We start from the raw sequence: 6,080 nt of genomic DNA, 5'->3' as shown, positions 1-6,080 counted from the left end.
AAAAAAAAAAAAAAACAGAAAAAAACAAGTATGTCCTTGGTTTTATTTTCTATTATTTTAGATAATAAATTCTATATATTTTCATACTAGCTTAATCTTGGAAATATATTACTTACACAGAAATAATTTTTAATTAAAATAATAAATTTGTGAGCATTCCAATTTAAATATTAAAAATTAAAAGATGTGTAATTAAATTTGTTGTGCAAGACATGTAAATGTTTTCGTCCAAAGTAGGTGGTTAACGTTTTTTAAAGAATATTCGAATCATTATTTAAATTTAACTAGTGTGTTTTTGATAATTTTGGATGTTTACTCTAATTTGCTTTTGAGGGGAAAAATAGTTTTACAGAAATAATTGATACTTATTCGAATTATATATTAACAATATAATCTAAACATAATCTACATTTTAATAGAATTTAAAAGAAAATATTTTTAAAACAAAATATGTTAATGAAATTTTATACATAAAAAAAGGAAATACAAATTTTCTTTATAGAAATATATCAAGAATATTCAAAGAATTATTTAACTGTAATATTTTAAATAATTGACAATAAGAAAAGAACATTTAGTACATTTTAATTAAAAAAAGCAAAATTAAAATATAATATAACCAGACTTTCACCGTAGTTAAATTTTTAATTTACGAAGGTGCGATTTTAACCAAATCGTAGAATTTTCAAACATAACAGATTAAAATTCAGATAAGAACAGTGACATTTTCAAGCCAAAAAGACAATTTTTTAAATAATACGGTTGAATTTTTACAAAGGTTCAAGTAGTTTTCAAGTAGTTGAATTTAAGGGAAAAAAGAATCTTTAACCTTCAACAATGCTGTTGAATTTTCAATAAATAATGATTATTAAGCAAAATATTTAAATTTTAAACTAAAAGAAAAAAGATATTTTTAGAATCAAAAATTCTATTTTTAAATTTTCATTTCTAAAATAAAGGTCAATTTCGTTAGCCAGCCATTTTGGATAAAAATTCAAAAAGTGAGCGTATTTTGAAAATTATTGAGACCACTTTTTTTTCAAAATTCAAAAATGTTCTGTAAGGGTATTCATAGTATTGAAACAGAAGAACAAGTTATCCTGATGACTTTTTTCTATAAAACTAAAATTTACCAGAGTTATAGCATTTCAAAAATTCCAAAAAACACACCAAAATCACCATTTTAAGCCAAATAACGCACGATATGGAAAAAAGTCCAGAGAGTGCCGCACATTGGGAAGAAAAATGACTTGTTTGGTTCAGAATAACGTACAGGCCACAAATGTTCACCGATTTCGACAAAAAAAAATTGGAAAAAAAGTTAATAAGATTTCTAAGAGTTGTTCAGTCTGATTTTTGAATTAGGTTTTCAATTTTTTTATAAATAAACAAATATGACGAAAAAATGGCCTTTTTTCTATTTGACGTTCCCGGTACTCGTCAATAACAGGATAATGGTTGAAATCGCTTAAGTTGCATAAAATAGCATTAGATAAGGATATTCGAATATTAGACAATATACGAAAAAATTTGTTATAAACAAATTATTTGTTGAACAAATTTTTTCTACGATTTTCCACAAATACACATTTTTTCAAGTTATGTTGCAAGAAATTGGAATCGAAACAAAATTATGTAAAAAAATTTCTCTTTCGATTATAATTGTTTATATTATAAACAAATTTAATGTACAAATGCAGCAATCAGGCATTTTTCGACAAAAATATTCGTTTTTTTCTATGTCAATTTTTTTTTCAATTCGGATATTAATGATAATTTTAGCAAAATTCATAATTTTTTGATTGATCTTATGATTTTTAAAACAAATTCATTAAAAGATGCATTAATTGGGCGTCTGTCGACAGAAAAAGTCAGTTTTTTCAATGGCAGTCTTTTCAGTTGGGAACTTCATGACACTTTCAGCAAAATTCATAATTTTTTAATCAATTTTATGATTTTTTAACCCTTAGCTTGCACACCTCAAAATAATTACATAGCTTGCACATGGGGTATTCCGGACCCCAGCGTGAAAAAATGTTTATATCTTTTTTGTTTTTAAACATTTTCATGCGAACATTTTTGTGTAGGTTCCTTGACATCTTTTCTAAGCATTCTTACAGTTTTACAATGTTAAATCATTGTTTAAATATTAAAAAAAAACAATGCAATGCTAGCGGGAAACTTTGAAAAATCTTTGTTCAAAAATGCCCTGGGGTATTTTGGACCCCGTGTGCAAGCTAAGGGTTAAAACAAATTTAATAAACAAATGCAGTATTCAGGCATCTGTGGACGGAAAAATTAGTTTCTTTTTCGATTTCAGTCGTTTTAATTGGGAAGTTCATGATTTCAGCGAAATTTATAATTGGTTCATAAATTTTATATTAAAAAAAATGTAATAAACAAATGCATTATTCGAGCATCTGTCGATGGAAAATCTATTTTTTTCGATATCCTAATTAAAACTGTTAACATAAAAAAACCGAATTTTTCTGTAGACAAATGCCTGATTAATGCATTTGCTCATCAAATTTGTTTAAAGAAATAATAAAATTTATCAACTTATTATGAATGTTGCTGAAATTCCCATCAAGTTCCCATGTGAAAAAACTAGCATTGAAAAAGCAGAATTTTTCTGCCGACAAATGCCCGAATAATGCATTTGTTTATTAAATTTGTTTAAAAGATCATAAGATTAATAAACAAATGATGAATTTTGCTGCAAATATCATAAAGTTCTGAATTTAAAAAATTGTATATCGAAAAAACGAATTTTTCTGTAAAAAATGCCTGACTACTGCATTTGTTCATAAAATGTCTTGCAATATAACTAGAAAAAACGTATGATTATGGAAAATCATAAAAAACATTTTTTCAAGAAACAATTTGCTTAGAAAAAATTTTGTTGTTTAATAATATATATAATATTGGAACATCTTTAGCTAATATTAGTTTATGAAACTTTGGCGATTTCAACACTTCCTGTTATTGACGAGCACTGTGAACGTCAAATAGATAAAATGGCAATTTTTCGTCATATTTGTTTGTTTATTTATAAAAAATTGACAACCCCTCAAATCCTCGTTAATCAAAATTTTGTGGGTTACTGAGGTAGGGATTTAATTTAGAAGTTGAAAAAAAGTAAGGCTGATGATTTGACCGTATGTGCTGAGTTTAAATCGTAAAAATAAAATTGGAAATGAGTAAATTCAGTTTTTGGAAAACCAGCCGAAGTTGCAGTAAAATGTTTAATAACACACTTTTTTAAAGAATGCGCATTTTTCTAAAGAGACCATGAAACTGCGTCGGTTTTAATATCAATGCATGTTATGAATTTTAATAATATACATTTATGGAAATGATATACAAGTTGAGATACAAATTCGAGTGCAGAGGACGAGATACGTGATGAGAATGTATTCGTTAAAGTCGAAGCAGTTTTAAAAATACAAGTCACTATCACCAAATTACTGTTGTCGATGTTTTGACTTTTAGTTTTAAAAAATCTGTGGATATCTGGAATATACAAACACCGAGCGCGGAGCGAGAGATAAATACATTATCGAGCTCGATACATTATCGGTAATTAACCAAATTTTGTGAACCCTAGAGAAAGGGCCCCCTTATATAGTTCTTCCGAGAATTGACGCCGCGCTGCAGGTAGGAGTAAAAGGAGTTGCGCAGGGTGAGCGGCGGTCGCTCAGGCGTGAACAAACAAAAGCGCTTTCTACGAAACGGCCCTCTATCTGTGTAATTCCCCACCTCCTCCAGCTTCAAAACCGGCCCAGTCTCAGAGTTTCAATGTACATACATATTCAACGAAATATGTACATTTCAAACAAGACTTTTTTTTCTAAGAAATATGAATTTTTAATAAAATACATACATTTACATCCAAATAGTTGAATATTCAATAAAATATATACATTTTCAACCGAATAAATCATTTTTTAACTAAAAAATCAATTTTTAACCAAGATTGGAAACTTTGAATTCCCAAGAAAACTAGATGAATTTTTTGTAAAAAAAAGTTGAATTTACAATATAAGAATATGAAGTTTATGCAAAAAAGTTCATTTCCAATCAAATAGTAATATTTTAAGTTAAGAAAATTGATGTTTAAGCTGAAAAAGAATTGTTTAGCAAAATACATAAATTTTTAACAAAAAAATTGAATTTTCGACCAAGAAGTTTTTTTTATCAAAAACAGACGAATATAGAACAAACAATTGTAAAACTTCATCAAGATAATTCGTAAATCTTGTTCAAATCTACTAAAAACAACGTTTAAACTTACGGATCTCTTAAAAAATTGCATATTTTTAAAAATGATCCATCTATCAGAAACTTTCGCAACAAGTCCTAAAATTTGAAAAAAAAATTTTTTGAATTGTGAAAATGCTCTCAATTTCTTAATGTTGGTTAGAATTATCTGCTTAACAAACTTAGCCTTCATTTTGGGAACCTTAAGAAGTGTATCAAAGGCTGACTTGATTGGACGAATCCTTCAAGAGTTAGCGTGGCAACATACAGACATACAAACATGCAGACGCTGATAAAATTTTATGATTTTCGGATTCTGTGCGTGCGAAAACGTAAAGATCCGTTAAAAACCAGAGGTCGAAAATTTGGACGATTACATTCCACTCTAATGAATGAGAATGTAAAAAAATTGTTCATTAAGTTTCAATCGGACGTTCAGTTGTTTGTGTAGCTATTCTATTTTTTGCTAGGAAATTTATCTTTTAGTTAAAAATTCACTTATTTGATTTAAACTCGTATTTTTCGGGATGAAAATTTAAATATGTTGGTAGAAAAATCACTTTTGGGGTTATAAATTCAAGTGTCTGTCAAAAATTCATCTTTTGTCTGTGTTTTGTTGAAATTTCATTTTCTTCTGATAGAATATTCATCATTACAAGAGACAAATTTCAAACAAAAAAATATTAATTTTAAACCAAAAAGATTAAATGTCTATCAACAAATATGCATTTTCCCTAAATAATAGAATAGTTAAATTTGAAGTTAAAAAATTAATTTTCTATTTAAAAAAACTGATATTCGATTAAAGAAATGATTTTTCAACCAAAAAGTGGAATTAGATAGCAAGAAAATTAACATAACTGAATATTTGATTTTTGAACTGAAGAAAATAAATGTTAAACCAAATTTTCAATAAAAAAACTGATATTCAATTAAAGAAATGAATTTTCAACAAAAAATTTTAATTTTTAAAGAAATTTTCAATAAAAAAATGACTTTTCAAACAAAAAGTGGAATTAGAAGCAAGAAAATTAACATAACTGAATATGTTGTTTTTGAACTGAAGAACATAAATGTTAAACCAAACATGAAATAGTTAAGTTTTTAATTAAAATAAATTTATTTCGAATCAAAAATCGAATTGTTAACAAAATTCTTCAATCAAAAAGTGATTAAGAATAAATTTTTAGATCTTTTTAGAGTGCATAATCTTAGTCTTATTACCTCTTTTCGTATCTTGCATAGTTTGAACACAAAATGGAATTTTTGAATTTTCGATATTTTTTTTTCTTATCAAAATTTTAAAGATTAATTTTCCTCAGAATGTCAAAAAGTTGTTACGATAATATTGTAGGGGTTTAAAATGGAATGTTTTTCTTCCTCTAAGTTTTTTCGTACTGTAGGTTGTTTGCCCTAAAATGATCATTTTCTTTTATTTTTTTTTTAATTTTGAAAATGCTATAACTTTGACAATTTTCTTTTTGTCGAAAAAAGTCATAAGAATAAATTTGTGTATAATTTTCAAGTGCTATAAGCGGCCGCCCATAGAATTTTTAATTAAAAAAAAATTTTCTCACAAATTTTCAAAATGCTCTAACTTTTTGAATTTGTATCCAAAATAGCTGACTAAGGAACTTGACCTTTAGTTTCTGACACTCAGAAATTGTGCCAGAGGCCAATCAAATAGATTAATTGTTTCGAAAGTTATCGTGCTAACAGCCTGGAATACATACATACAAACATACAAATTCGTAAAAACCTGTTTCTCGGATTCTGGTGGTCTCAAAACGTGGACATTTGACAAAAACAGGGGGGGGGGG

At 26.9% G+C, this 6,080-nt stretch overlaps 1 protein-coding gene across 1 annotated transcript in view; it reads right to left on the bottom strand.

The window, feature by feature from the left end:
* Positions 1–6,080, bottom strand: part of LOC117173120 (MAD2L1-binding protein) — a 66,417-nt gene that overhangs the window by 22,351 nt on the left and 37,986 nt on the right. The gene's annotated exons all lie outside the window — the stretch shown is intronic.

This window comes from Belonocnema kinseyi, chromosome 5 (genome assembly GCF_010883055.1).
Source record: "Belonocnema kinseyi isolate 2016_QV_RU_SX_M_011 chromosome 5, B_treatae_v1, whole genome shotgun sequence".
NCBI lineage: Eukaryota > Metazoa > Arthropoda > Insecta > Hymenoptera > Cynipidae > Belonocnema > Belonocnema kinseyi.
Note: the sequence above shows the minus strand (reverse complement) of the source record. Positions and strands in the feature narration are given on the sequence as shown.